We start from the raw sequence: 16,824 nt of genomic DNA on the forward strand, positions 1-16,824 counted from the left end.
AACAAGCTCTCGCATAGAAACCAGTTTTAGAGTTCCAGTGAACAGTGCTAAGCGGCGACCACCGCCGCGGGGTCATACCTGAGACACAGAGAGTCCGGGATGAAGGAGCCAGACCCAGCGGACGAGCGGATTCTACTCAACACCAACAAGAACCAACAAGGAGCGGACATCTTCATCCTGCTGTTTGCAGACCAGAGACGACCCAGGATCCAAGACTCGGCATGAGTACAAGCCCGACGTCCTCACTCCTTCTCAGGGAGCAGAGGAGGGAAGGCCACCCCTCCCCCCCCAGCACAGGTGATCTCCATCTTGGATACCGACAAAGCTCGGAGGAGCTGCTAGCTCCAGCTCAGGCCTTGGAATAAAACGAGTCATTTAGCAGGTCACAAGAACTTAACGGGGAAGTGACCTGCCAGACTCAGCTCCATCCAGGGAAAAGTCACCCAGCTCAGGCGCCAGCCATTGGAGTGCCTTGCCTCACTGGGTAACCAGAGCCAGAGGCTGCCCCTCCCTCTAGCAGCCACCACAATCAATTGAAAAACAGAAACCCTGACAATGGCTCCATGCTGGGCACTGTGAGCTTTATCACAAAATAGCCCCAGGGAAAAGCTACTGTTTGTTGAAAGGCCTCAACTCTACCCAGAACCTAGCCTCAACACCGCATCCCCCTCTTTTGTGATTCTCAAAGCAGATCACCCTCCCAGAAAACTAAACTGGGAAGGGGATCTCAAAATCTTGGGTAAAGCAGAGCATTTTTCTGCCTCTTCCAACTAACCGACTTAAGAAACCAATCAAGCCACAGGACCTCAAGCTGACCAGAGACCCCAACAAGAGACGTTACAGACAAAAGGGAGATACAGGATTCTTCCCACTCCTCCCCCCCCCAAAAAAAATCAAAAGACATTTTTTCTTTTTTATCTTTTTTTCTTCTTCTTCTTCTTTTCTTTTTTTTGCTTTTTTTTTGTTTTTTGTTACCTTATATGTATATATATATATATATATATATATATAAATTTATTTCCCTTCTAAAACTTTTATTAATCTTTAATTTTTGCCTCTTCTGAAAAAATAATTGTTTTCCAGTAACTTTTTTTTCTCAATTTATAATTTTTATTTTAGGAATACGTGAATGAGCGTTTTTCTTTCTTTACTTGTCTTCTCTCTCTTTTTCTTTCTTTCTTAATTATCTTTTTGTTTTTTATCTAGCTCTACTGAACTTCTGATCTTTTCTTCTCCCTTTCCCATCCTTGAAGTTTTTCACATCTCCTTTATGTCCCTCCCCTTCTCTGAAGATATTCACATTCCTCTCTAAATAGACGGTCTTTTAACCTCTATAATAACATTAATTTTTACGTTTCTAATTTTTCTGGTCTCTCTTCATTCCCCTTTCCATCTCTTCTTTTTCTCGCTCTCTCTACTTGCATCCTACCCAACCCATTTCCTGCATTGTGATTAGGACATAGTTAACTCTCCCTGTGCCTCCCCACACCAATCTATTCCTATTTTTTACCCACATCTCTCCCTAATCCTAATAATTTCTGGTTTTCCAAATTCTTTTCTGCGGTTCGAAGTCCTTTAACATATAGTTGTTTGATGTTGAATAGATGTATCTGTTGAACTAGATTGTATCTGTAGACTATTGACGGTACAAATGCAAACTTTGGTTGATGGTTGCCTTAAGATAGTGTTCTAGCACAAAACTGGTGCAATCTTCATCTCAAATGGGCCAAGTAAGCCGGAAAAACACAAGAAAAATGGCAAATTCGGGTATCTCAATTCCCAATCTTGATAATCAGGGATTAGAACAGATAAAGAATAATCCAGCGGAGAGTTCCCAAATAGCTGTACAAACACTAATAGCAAACATGATAAATGAGAAGTTTGACAATGTACAAAGGACTCTGTATGAGCGTGATAGGGAGAGAGAGGAGGCATCCCAGTAGTTTAAACATGAATAACATAAGCGTGAGGAAGCTACTCAAAAACTGATACAGGATTTGCGTGAACAACTTGAGAATACTCAAAGAGAAAGGGAAGAATGGCGTGAGCAGGCAGAGAACACTCAAAGAGAACTGCAGGAATCCCACGAACGGGAAGAAAGAGAACTGCAGGAATCCCACAGATGGGAGGAAGCTAATCAAAGAGTAATTCAGGAAATGAGAGACCAGGTAGAGAATACACATAGATCACTAAAGGCATTCATGGAATCCATTAACAAAGAGCTGAAGGAAGTCAGGGAGACCACAAAGGGAATGCTGAATGGAACCCAACAGAAGGAATGGGAGACCAAAGAAACCATAACCAATCCACTAAGTGATTTGAGAACAAACACTGAACACCAAATTAAGGAAGTAAAGAAATTCATACAAGACCTAAAACAGAGCTTCAACAAAGAACTTGAAGCCATCAAAGCTGACCAATTAGAAGGAAAAGTGATAAAAAAACAAAGTAGAGAGTCTTGACAGCAGGTTAGACCATGCAGAAGATCGAATCTCAGGGATTGAAGACAGCCTAGATATTATAGAGAAAGAACATACAACCATCCAAGTCAAGTCCAAGAAATATGATATGTCTATCCAACACCTGGAAGACACCATCAGAAGGCCCAATCTAAGGATAATGGGTGTAGAGGAGCACCTAGAAACAGAAGTTAATGGTCTAGGAAATTTGTTTAACAGGACCCTAGTAGAGAACTTCCCAAACATACAAAAAGATAGGCCTATTCAGATACAAGAAGCTTTTAGAACCCCAAATAGACCAGACCATAATAGGACATCCCACCGTCACATTATAATCCACACAGGATCAAACTAGACCAAGGAAAAGATCCTTAAAGCTGTCAAGGAGAAACGGGTAATCACCTATAAAGGGAAACCAATTAGAATTACCTCAGATTTCTCAGCAGAGACAATCAAAGCAAGAAGAGCCTGGAATGACGTATGCCATGCCCTAAAAACAAACAACTATCAATCAAGAATACTGTACCCAGCTAAACTCTCCTTCATAACTGAAGGCCAAATAAAAACCTTCCATAGCAAAGAAAAATTGAAACAATACATCTCCACCAAACCAGCCCTACAAAAGATTCTTAAAGATGTCCTACACATAGAAAACCAACAAGACCGCAACAAAGGCTAAGAAACTGTACCCAAACTGATAATCCAAGAACCTTAGGAAGAACCCAGTTTTCGCAACCCCAAGAAGGTGGATAACATGGCAGGAACTCCCAAATACCTCTCAGTCCTATCCCTTAACGTTAACAGATTGAACTCTCCAATTAAGCGACATAGACTGTCTAGTTGGATTAAAAAACAAGACCCTTCTATCTGCTGCCTGCAGGAGTCACATCTTGCCCGTAAAAACAAACACATTTTTAATGTTATAGGCTGGAACAAAATCTACCAAGCAAACGGCCCTCATAAACTGGCAAGAGTTGCAATACTAATATCAGATAAAATAGACTTCAAATTAAAATTCGTGAGAAGAGATAAAGAAGGTCGCTACATACTAATTAAAGGATCTCTCCTTCAGGAGGATATTACAATTCTAAATATCTATTCGCCAAACAATGGAGCACCCAAATTTATCAAAGAAACATTACTTTCCCTCAAATCCCATATAGATCCAAAGACATTAATTGTTGGGGATTTTAACACACCACTCTCCACACTAGATAGATCAACTCGGCAAAAACTCAACAGAGAACCTGCAGATCTAAACAGCTGCATAATTCAACTAGACTTAACAGACAATTCCCCAACATTTCACCCAGCAGCATCAGAATACACGTTCTTCTCAGCAGCACATGGAACGTTTTCTAAAATAGACCACATTTTAGGCCACAAAGCAAACTTGTCTAAATTCAGAAACATTGAAGTTATACCCTGCATTCTCTCTGACCACAAGGGAATAAAATTAGAACTCAACACCAAAAGCCACCAAAGAAAGTCCGGTATCACATGGAGGCTGAACAACACACTGCTGAATCATGAGTGGGTCATGGAAGAGATTAGAAAGGAAATTCAAATAAAATGTTCATGCTATTCAACAAAAATGAACACACAAATTACCAGCTCCTCTGAGACACAGCAAAGGCAGTACTCAGAGGTAAGTTTATAGCTCTGAGCTCCTACATCAACAAATTGGAGAGATCGGACAATAACAATTTAATGACACATCTAAACCTCCTTGAAAAAGAGCAGCAAGAAAAACCCCAATCCAATAGATGGAAAGAAATAATCAAAATTAAATCAGAATTAAATGAATTAGAATAAAAAAAAACTATAGAAAGAATCAAGAAAACAAAGAGTTGGTTCTTCGAAAAACTTAAAAAACTTGACAGACCCTTAGCAAACCTTATCAGAAAAAGGAGAGAACATACCCAAATTAATAAACTCAGAGATGAGAATGGAAGCATCACCACGGAAACAACCAAGATTCAGAACTTTATAATGGAATACTTCTCAAAACTTTATGCTAGTAAGTTTGAGAACTTGACAGAAATGGACTTTTTCCTAGCAAATATTGACATGCCAAAACTAAACCAAGATGGGTTAAACCAGCTTAACAGGCCCATATCAAGCATTGAAATAGAAACAGCAATAAGAGACCTCCCAGCTAAGAAAAGTCCAGGACCAGATGGTTTTACAGCGGAATTTTACAAGGCCTTCAAAGCAGAGCTCACACCAATACTCCTCCAACTCTTCAATGAAATTGAAAGAGAAAGCTCACTACCGAACACATTCTATGAAGCCATCATAACCCTCATCCCAAAACCAGGCAGGGACTCATCAAAGAAAGAGTGCTATACACCCATTTCTTTGATGAACATCGATGCAAAACTTCTCAACAAAATTTTGGCCAATCGACTTCAACAATTCATCCAAAAAATCATACACCATGATCAAACAGGATTCATTTCAGGGATGCAAAGCTGGTTCAATATACGCAAATCAATTAATATTATTCATCACAACAACAGGAGCAAGAAGAAGAACCACATGGTTATCTCAAGAGATGCAGAAAACGCTTTCGACAAGATTCAACACCCCTTTATGATGAAGCTTCTGGAAAAATTAGGAATCCATGGATCATTCCTCAATACAATAAAGGCTGTATATGACAAACCTTCAGCCAGCATTATACTCAATGGTGAAAAACTAAATCCATTTCCTCTTAACTCAGGAACAAGACAAGGATGCCCACTCTCTCCACTTCTCTTCAATCTAGTATTAGAATGCCTAGCTACAGCAATAAGACAAGATGCAGACATAAAGGTGATCCAAATAGGGAAAGAAGAAATAAAACTCTCCCTCTTTGCAGATGACATAATCTTGTACTTAAAGAATCCCATAGACTCCACTCCCAAATTACTCAAGCTGATTCAAAACTTTGGCAAAGTAGCAGGTTATAAAATTAACGCCCCAAATCAATGGCTTTTCTATATGCCAACAATGAGAAAAGTGTGGCTGAAATTAGTAAAGCAACTCCATTTGTAATAGCCCCACAAAAAATAAAATACCTAGGAATTAACTTAACCAAACAAGTGAAGGACCTCTATGATGAAAACTTTAAAATCTTGAAAAAGGAAATCAACAGAGAACTTAAAAAATGGCAAAACCTCCCATGCTCCTGGATTGGCAAGATTAACATCGTGAAAATGGCAATACTTCCCAAGGCTATCTACAAATTCAACGCGATACCTATCAAAATTCTACCCCCATTCTTCAAGGAAATAGAATAGGCAATCCAAAAATTCATATGTAACAATAAAAGACCCCGAATAGCAAAAACGCTCCTCAACGGAAAGAACACTGCTGGAGGAATATCAATGCCAAATTTCAAACTCTACTATAAAGCCATAGTAATCAAAACAGCTTGGTATTGGCATAAGAACAGACCTCAGGACCAATGGAATAGAATTGAAAACCCAGAAATGAACCTACAGACCTATAGCCTTCTAATCTTCGATATGGAAGCTAAAACAATAGAATGGAAGAAAGACAGCCTCTTCAGTAAATGGTGCTGGCAAAATTGGTTAACTACATGTAGAAAACTAAAGCTAGATCCTTATATATCACCCTGCACCAGAATCAACTCCAAATGGATCAAAGACTTTGAACTCAAAGCAGACACTCTGAAAACATTACAGGATGGAATAGGAGAAACCCTAGGTCTCCTTGGCTCAGGCCGAAATTTTCTGAATAGAGACCCGGAAGCACAACAAATCAAAGAAAGGTTGGACAAATGGGAATGCATAAAGTTGCAGAGCTTTTGCAGGGCAAATGACATAGCTAGCAAGATCAATAGAAAGTCCACCGATTGAGAGAAGATCTAGCCATACAACGGACAAGGGTCTCATATCTAAAATATACTTGGAACTCAAAAAATTAAACCACCCAACAACAAATCCTCAAAGAAACAACTGCCCAATAAATAAGTGGGCGAAAGACTTCTCTGAAGAAGAAAGAAGGATGGCCAATAGACATATGAAGAAATGTTCAACATCCCTAGCCATAAAAGAAATGCAAATCAAAACAACATTGAGATATCACCTCACTCCAGTTAGAACAGCAAAAATCAAGAACTCTAACAACAACAGATGCTGGAGGGGATGTGGACAGAAAGGAACCTTACTTCATTGTTGGTGGGAATGTAAACTTGTTCAACCACTTTGGAAAGCAGTATGGAGGTTCCTCAAAAGTCTTCACATAGATCTCCCCTATGATCCAGCAATCCCACTTTTGGGCATTTACCCAAATGTTTACAAACAAGACCACACTAAATCTACCAGCACAACTATGTTTATTGCAGCATTATTTACCATAGCTAAGATATGGAACCAACCCAGATGCCCCTCAGTAGATGAATGGATCAAGAAAATGTGGTATATATACACAATGGAATTATATGCCTCCATCAGAAAGAATGACATTGCCCCATTTGTTAGGAAATGGAAAAACTTGGAAAAAATTATATTAAGTGAAGTAAGCCAGGCCCAAAGAAGCATAGGTCCCATGGTTTCCCTTATTTGCAATATCTAGTATAGGTATGAGTCAAGCGGAAAAGGTCAGATAATGGTGATGTTAGGAAAATGAACCATTAAATATGTATTTTAATGTTTTCGTTTGTTTCTTGCATGTGTTTCTAACGCATTTATAAGATTATTTCTTTGTTGCTTTGTATGTCCCTCCCCCACATTGTAACCCCCGCTTTCACTATATTTGATGTCAGTATAACATGTGGAGGAGATGGGGGCAAACAAGTCGTGTAAGGATTCAGGTGGACCTGTTGCAACAATGAGAAGTAAAAAATGTCATTTCAAAACCAACTTTACAATGTCGGTGTGGGGGGGGAGGGGGGTATAATTGGCTGGGGGGAGGGGGGAGGCTGGGAAGGGAGGTTAAGGGTAAACAAAGGAGAAGTCTGCAATGCTTGGTAAGAAATGTATGCATTATCCTGCCCATGTAATTGTAGCCCCTCTGTACAGTATGTTCTCAAATAAAATAAAATAAAATTTAAAAAAAAGATAATTTTTTCCAAGGCTTTCCATTTCCTAACAAATGGGGCAATGTCATTCTTTCTGATTGAGGCATCGAAATCCATTGTTCATGTATACCACATTTTCTTCATCCATTCATCTACTGAGGGGCATCTGGGTTGGTTCCATATCTTAGCTATGGTAAATAATGCTGCAATAAATATAGTTGTGCTGTTAGCTTTAGTGTGGTCTTGCTAGCAAGATCAATAGAAATCCTATGGATTGGGAGAGGATCTTCACTAGCCCTACAACGAACAAGGGTCTCATATCTAAAGTATACTTGGAACTCAAAAAATTAAATTCCCCATCAACAAATCCTCAAAGAAACAACTGTCCAATAAATAAATGGGCTAAAGACTTAAAGAGAAACTTCTCTGAAGAAGAAAGGAGGATGGCCAATACACACATTAAGAAATGCTCAACCTGCCTAGTTATAAAACAAATGCAAATCAAAACAACATTGAGATACCACCTCACCCCAGTCAGAATGGCAACTATCAAGAACTCTAATAACAACAGGTGCTAGAGCGGATGTGGACAGAAGGGAACCTTACTTCATTGTTGGTGGGAGTGTAAACTTGTTCAATTACTTTTGAAAATAGTATGGAGGTTCCTCAAAAGTCTTCACATAGAGCTCCCCTATGACCCAGCAATCCCACTTTTTGGCATTTACCCAAATATTTACAAAATGATATATTTTCATTTTATTTCATCAAGTAAATCAGTGTCAGTGAGGCAGGATCCTTTCCATATGAAAGAAGAAAATATCCCCACTGATTTTTATTTGTTTTATTTTATGAAAAATTATTATCTTTTAGACTATCTCCCTTGAGATTACTCTTTTTCTTTGTGTTAGATCAAAGAATCCTTATTTCGAGCTCATGATTGCAGGACTCTCAGATGAACTTGTGCTTTTTAGTCAAACGGAAACATAAAAATGGGACGGACTACCCGACAAGGTATTAAGTCCACTTGCTATTCTTTTATACATTGAGTTTCATGACAACAATGTTGGTATTAGGAGACATGTGTCTTGTTAGAATTTTCTGTATTTTGCACAGTTCTCCAAATGGATACTTCACATTTCTTTGTATTGTTTATTGCTTATGCATTTATCACAAACTTTAATTCTCTTCCACTATTTGTCTAGCAATAAAATCATAGGTAATTTTACAGTGTGTTACTATCATTTATCACAGCAAGTAATATAAAATAATCTTGAGCAATATAGTTTGGAATCCAAAATTGTGAGTGGAGATAGACCATCTGTAGAATGGTTTTATATGAAAGTTGCTCACTGACAATGCCAAAGAACAATTGGGCCTCAAGTTTTATGTTCTCTGGATGATCCTTGAAGTCCTGAATATCTCTAATGTGGTTGGAAGAAAGAGGAAAAAAGTTTAATAATGACTTCAACTCTGACACATGTTGGATGTAAAGTGGGCAAGCATATAATAGTGCTTTAATGTTTCACACTGCGTGTACATCATTCTCCTTTCCAGTAATGAACCATATTTCATGAAAAATAAATTAGTAGGGGTGTGCTCTCATTGCCTATATATCATTTTATTACTCATCCTAATTTACATCATGGAATAATATCCTTCAGGGAGTAACAATCAATATACTGATACTGAATCAATTTTTTTCCTGTGAAATTATGTCAATGTTCTTTAGTGTCATTAAACTAGAAGATAATTATCTTAGTAGTCTTATTCTGAAGTCAAATTGAAATGAAATAAGAAACAAAATGGACTTAATCATATCACACATTGAGTTATATAAAAATGTATACCTTCTTTGAAAAGCTTCTTGAAATTATAAAACCAACAAATACCAAACCTACATTCTTTTGACCTGAATATATAACTCCATCAAGAATATTGTTACAGATTGAAAAGTACCAAATAAATTCTGAAATCCTACTGAGAATGTTTACCCATGGGTAGGAGGATTTGTTAGTTTGGTGCCACTCTCCTATCTGTATCTTAATTTCATCCCATAGTTCTGTGAGGAATTACAAGTGATTATATGTAAAGTCTAATTACAGAGAGTTTTCATCAAAATCATGGAGGGTAATGTGAACTCATTGAAGTCAATATGTTGAAAATGCAACACTATGTCTATTCGGAGAAACCTTCTTAATGGTAATGTGTCATGGTAGTAACTAGACCCATTAGAGATAAGGGTTTACGTTCTGATTTACTATTACAGCATACATCACGGGCATTTTTAAGAACAAACAATTTTGAAATTCCTATGTCATGAATTTAGAAAAATCAACCAAGACAATCTTGTGCCCAGTGGAAAATTGCAGCACCATTCAGTCATAGCAAAAGGAATAATAATGTGTTATGTGGAAGGCCACAGCTCTTCTTTAGAAGGTTCACTTACAATATGTAATAGCAAAATGTAATAAATTTTACAGAGAAGAAATAAAACGGAATTTTAGAATGATCCTTGTTTTTATCTACTCAAGTACTCTGGTCTAGATTAATAGCAATAGGAGAGGAAATATATACACCAAGAGGTTTCATGGATATGAGACGATAATTAAATTAGAATTAAAAATGAAATCCTAAAAACAAACATGGATTCAATAATCTATTGGTTATGTGAAAATATAAACATTAATTGATAGATCCTTAGCAAATCTAAGAAAAGGGAGTTAAGGAATAGAGAGGGACAGAGAATGCATCCAAATGAGTGAAACCAGAGATGAGATATTTAACCTCATGACAGAGTCAAGATTCATGAAGATAATAGAATGTTGGGAAAACCCAACAACATAAACCCCAGGAAAAAAAAGTTTTGATAGGTGATTTCTAGAAGTCTTTCAAAGTACAACCCTCTCCAATAATACTAAAATCTTTAATGAAACAGACTAGGAATGTTCACAGTGAATTTGTTGAATGAGTTCATCATTTTGTCCAAACCAAATTTGCTATGGATTCATCAATGCAAGAGCTGTAGAAACGTTTCTTGCTTGACCATCCGCGCAAACTTCACAATAATTTCTGGAGCGCTGATATAAAAAAATTAAGAAAATAACCACAAACTCTCACCAAAGGGGAATCATACCAGAGGGTACAGTTGGTTCAATATATGCAAGTCAATCCATGTAATTCAATATATCAATAGGAAGAAGTACATAAATCACATAACATCTATTCCCCATTATTATGTCAACTATGGAGAAAATAGAAATGCACAGAATATTCCTCAATAAAATAAATATTGCTTATGACAATCCTCCAGTTACCTTACACTTAATGCCAAAAAAAGAAAAACATTTCCACTACAATTAGGGAGGAGAGAATGAACCTATTCCTGGTATTTATATTAAATATGAAATTGGAATTGGTAGCTGAATTAATATTATAAGTCTAACCAAAATGAGAAACAAATAGGGAAAGAAGAAATGAATCTCTACTTCTTTTCAAAGAATTTGATCCTGTATTGAAAGTAGTCTTACAGGCTGCAATAGTATTTCCCTGTGGCTGTTCTAATCTATTAGCAAATAACAGTTTACAATGATCTTAGAAGTCAGCAGCATTTCTTTATTCCCTAAATGAGAAGAATGATGCTTAATCCACAAAACAACTTCTTTCCTGATACTTTCCAAAAGAAAATACTAGGACTTCACATAAGAAGTGAAGAAACTGTACCAGGAAAATATTAATCATCTGAAAGTAGAAATTAAAACATACTTTAATTTAATTTAATCCAGTACACGCTGCTGAATTGCAAGTATTGACATTGAGAAATTTGGAATAGTGCCCAGAGCTACGTGTAAATTCAAGTGGTACTGTTCAATATCCCTACAACATTATTTAATGAAAGAGAAAAAGTAATCCAAAAAAGTCACATGGAAATATAGAAGAACCAGAAGGCAACCCATAGCAGGAAAATCATAGGAAAAATGTAATACTGCACTCCAAACTCATTATTTTGCCCACGTAATTGTAACCCCTCTATGCGGTATTTTCACAATAAAAAAAGATGTATTTTAGGTGGAAAATTGATTTTAAAAAACACAGAAACTATGTAACACAAACACAATCACACACGTACACACAGAGAAAAACACAGTAAGTAAGATAGTTAATCATTTACTTAGTACTCCTACATGCATAGGTCCAATGCCCGAAGAAAAAGCAATTAAAAACATAAATCATCCTTGCGACATATGACCACCTGAATTTTGATAAAGGTGCTAAAATCATCAGATAGAGGAAAGGGAGACTCTCTTCAATATGTTGAATATAACAATAGCTATGCGTTTATGATTAATAGAAACGTGATCATTATATTTGAACTTGGGCCAGAAACAAGTCCATATGGATTAAAGACCTCAAAGTAGGTGTAAGTACCATGAAATATGATTTTATGGAATAGGGGATGCACTATAATCTTGGATTCTCAAGAGAAAACTTCCTAAATAAATAATAAATATCCAGTCAAAATGAATCAAAGCAGGGCTGAATATATGGGATTGTATTCAATGAGAGAACTTTGATTGGCAATAGTCAGAGGTAGGAAGAGAAGTAGAAATACAAAACCCAGTTTGGGAGACCATCTATTGATGATCTAATAATACAACATGCAAGGGCCCCAGAGATCACAAAATTAAATCAACACAAAATCAAATTCACCAAGAAACAACCACCCCATTTATATGAGGGCTAAATTATACAAGAGATTTCTCTGGGTATGAAGTAAAATGATCAATACATGCGTGAAGAAATATTCAATATTTCTGTCATAATAGTAATGAAAATAACTCCCATGCTAATCAAAAGGTTTATATTTATCGGCATTATGAATTTCTATACAGAAAACTGAGAAGAAATATGAGTTTGGTTTAAGGCTTTAAAACACATGGATATAGTGAGACATCTTCTAGTCTTTTGGATAATTTTCTTTGAATTTTGGTAATACATTTGTTCAACCCAAAATTCCAGTGCAATTTCTAGAATAAAATGGCTGACAAATATTGCATCCTCATAGCTGATGCTTTCTGAAGACAGATGTATTTTATTTGTCCTAATTGATGCGTCTTTTTGAGTTTTATAATTTTAAGATTAATATTCTCTTTTAAGTTTTTAATGTATGATCCTATTTGTTGATATATTTTGTTATCTTGAATGTGGATCTTAATATACAAAGGCCTAATAAGGAAAAAAGAATCAATGTTTCTATTAGCAATGGTAAGATATAAGCTTGCTCATATAGCTGATGAATCATGCCTAATCAAAAAGATTGCTAATAAGAATAAAGGAGATTCCTTGCATTAACATCCATTTTGTCGGCAAATCTGAAACAACTTACATGGAATAAAGGAATGCAAATGAAAACCACACTGAGATTCCTACTTACTCTTGTTAAAATAGGACATGTTTTGACAAGAAATCATATCAGAAACTGGCATGTATGTGACCAAATGGGAATATTGTAATGCTGCAGTATGAATATCAACAAGTTTAACCATATTTGAAAACACTCTCGAGTTCCAATATATTAAAAAAAGAGAGCTCCTCTATCATCTAGTAATCCACTTCCTTTGCATTGACCTAAAAGATCACATTATAAAGCACAATAAACCTACCAACATAACTAAGGTCATTGTCTCATTATTTACCGCAGCTTAAGTATGGGACCAATCCTGCTAGGCAGGTACACTTTGGCATACTCCATATTACCATGTCTCAAAAGTGTTACAATTTGAAAATTGGATAAAACTATCTAAGGCCAAATGAATTAGAGTGGGTAATGATAATGAGGAAGTTATTAAAAAGACTGGTACTTAATGCTGTAATTTGTCAGATTTTTCCATCTTAAAAAAATAAAATTTGCCTATTATTGGGTCTGAATTCTGGGCCAGTGTATTGTCCCTCAGTTCTTCAGCTTAAAGCTAGAGCTCCACCACTTGAGCCACAGCACCACTCTTTCAGCTTTTTCAGCTTCTGTGGTATAAGAAATCAGAACCATAGCTTCATGCATTCTTGGCAATCACTCAACTACTGAGTCACCTTTCCAGTCTCAAATGTCTATTATTAGGAAAAACATATAAAGAATTATACCAAATGATTAATTATGCTGTTCATAGATTTTAGTATAGTTTTACGACCTCATTTCTGACTGGAATATATTAGTCATACACACTGGTGTACAAGCATGCATGCCTGTGTGTGCACACACACACACACACACACACACACACACACACAGGCTCACATTGCTAAAAACACACACTAAACCAATGAGGAGACTATGCAGGGTGCTACAAACACAAGTTTCTCCCAGAAAGAATCCGAACTTTAAAAGTATTTTATTCACTCCCTAACATCCTCTTGTACCTTGAATATTTTACACTAAACTTACTCAACTGTAAGACATAAGTGATCATGAAGGAACATTAAAAAAAAAAGGTACACCTTGATTCCATTTGAGATGTTGTAAAATTTCCACCTAATAAAACTGGGCATATAGTTAAGGCCATACAATCTTACTGTAATCCAGAACCAATGTAGACTGATGCTGATTGTAAAACTTTTCCCTTTGAAAGAATTTTGATTTAGGTTGGGCCGAGTTTCAGAGGTGTAATTGGACAGTGTAGACAACCATTAGCAAAAACAATTCAGTTCTCTTATTGTTTTGTTAAATTATTTTTGCACAAAAGAACTTGTTTTGAAAATTACCATGCAACAGCCACTGTGCATCATTCTCTATGGAACATATAGATCCATATGAAATTCTAATGAGGTATCAAATAAACTAATTATTTCATACTGTAGGAAGGATGAGTACACAAAATTAAGCATCCTTGTCACGGACAAAACTTAATACAATAAATGGGATGGAGTTTACCATATAACAAATCATGCATACATTTTGATGATTTTGTTAGCAATTCCTAACATATTAAACTATGCATGCAAAGCTGAAATGGATGATTTTGATAAATATCTGCAGCTGTTTGTGCCTATAAGAACTATTTAAGAATAATTAACTATATACTTACATACAAAATGATATACGTTCATTGTAAATTAGATAGAGTTAGTAGTGAAAATGAAAAAAAGCAATTCCTCTGATCGCATTCAACGTGTATTTATTTAAATTGTATTTGAGGCAATTAGAAACACTTTAAAATCAAGGGTAATATTTTCATAAGCTGCTTTACAGAAAGCAGCTTATGTTCTATTTTAAGTTTTTGCTAAAACAATGTCAAATACATTTCTCTATTTGGAAATAAATAACCCACATATTTATGAGTAAATATAAAGATATGTGAAATTTGAAAATGACACTGATAAATATCCTCAAATTATTATGTGCTCTGCTCAACTTACTGATCCATAGAAGATTGATAATTGCCAAATGAGAAAATGAAGAGTAATCCTCAGACATTATCTTCCTCCACAGTTTCCAGGGTGTTTCTTCCATTGTTTCTATAATATAGTTCTACTTAGAATCTTTACATTACAGAATTGAAAATAGTACATTCTTTAAGGTGATCATGTTCATGCAAACATTTTCTCATTCAATGCAATTCTTTTATCATTTATATTTCAAGGCATTGAAATTTTTTAATTGAAACATACAGTAATTCATGTCAAAATTTATATGACCAATATTGCATTGATTCTGGTAGGATAAAAGAATTCATCAAAGAAAATAAAAAAAAGTCCATGTTTACTTGGGTATACACATTTTGTTAGACATGAGTTTATTGAGTATATTTTAAAAGTCCTACATTTTAAAATGTAAGACTATATCCATATTCCCTCTTCATAATGGAAATTGTTCAAACAAAAATGAGAAAGACATTTGGTCTACTCATTCCATTTAAAAGCTTTTCGTGGTAGTGATTATCACCCCATATGTAATTTTTTTCTTCAATTAGTATCAGAATTCAATACAATATGGAGTTTATAGGTAGGAAGGAGGCACTTTATTGTGAATAGTACACTTGTTAGACATTGAATAGCCTTTCTTTATTTTGTTTTCAGTCAGTAAATCAATTCCAGATGAAAACTGCATTTTGGGTGCCTGTTGTTATGACAGTATTTGATTGTGTCCCCAAATTTGGGGGCTAAGGTATACTCAACCATAATTTCTATGTAAGATACAGATACACATTTTAAGTGTTAGATGAGGTCTGAGTTCCTGATCTTTACTGTTATATTTTATTTTCAACAATATATAAACAGTTTTATTAAAGAAATGAAACAGCAAACTATAAATAATTACAAATTGTTGTGAAGCATGAAGAAGAAGAACAACTGCCTCTTTTATACATGTTTTGTTCACTTTGGTTTGAATATCCAAGCTTCAAGTAATAGGCTGGATAGGATTCAAAGAACGGCAATTATACGGATACAAGTTTTGAGCAAAGTATTTGATGGTTGAACATGACAGAAAAAGATGTCATCTTTAGTGAAGTTAGTTTTATGCATGAAAAAATGGAAAACTAAAGGAACTGTTTATTCTAAACTCAGACATCCTAAGAAAAAGGACATTGTCATAGCACCATGTATTGTTGACTACATGAACAATTAAACAGTACATCAAGTATTAAAATGGTCTAAAGATCAACTCCAAATGCATCAAAGACCTTGAACTCAAAGCAGACACTCTGAAAACATTACAGGATGGAATAGGAGAAACCCTAGGTCTCCTTGGCTCAGGCCGAAATTTTCTGAATAGAGACCCGGAAGCACAACAAATCAAAGAAAGGTTGGACAAATGGGATTGCATAAGGTTGCAGAGCTTCTGCAGGGCAAATGACATAGCTAGCAAGATCAATAGAAAGCCCACGGATTGGGAGAAGATCTTTACTAGCCATACAACGGACAAGGGTCTCATATCTAAAATATACTTGGAACTCAAAAAATTAAACCACCCAACAACAAATCCTCAAAGAAACAACTGCCCAATAAATAAGTGGGCGAAAGACTTAAAGAGAAGCTTCTCTGAAGAAGAAAGAAGGATGGCCAATAGACACATGAAGAAATGTTCAACATCCCTAGCCATAAAACAAATGCAAATCAAAACAACATTGAAATATCACCTCACTCCAGTTAGAACAGCAAAAATCAAGAACTCTAACAACAACAGATGCTGGAGGGGATGTGGACAGAAAGGAACCTTACTTCATTGTTGGTGGGAATGTAAACTTGTTCAACCACTTTGGAAAGCAGTATGGAGGTTCCTCAAAAGTCTTCACATAGATCTCCCCTATGATCCAGCAATCCCACTTTTGGGCATTTACCCTAATG

The sequence above is a fragment of the Dipodomys merriami genome, unplaced genomic scaffold (genome assembly GCF_024711535.1).
Source record: "Dipodomys merriami isolate MVZ:Mamm:240054 unplaced genomic scaffold, mDipMer1.0.p SCAF_18, whole genome shotgun sequence".
NCBI classification, from domain to species: domain Eukaryota; kingdom Metazoa; phylum Chordata; class Mammalia; order Rodentia; family Heteromyidae; genus Dipodomys; species Dipodomys merriami.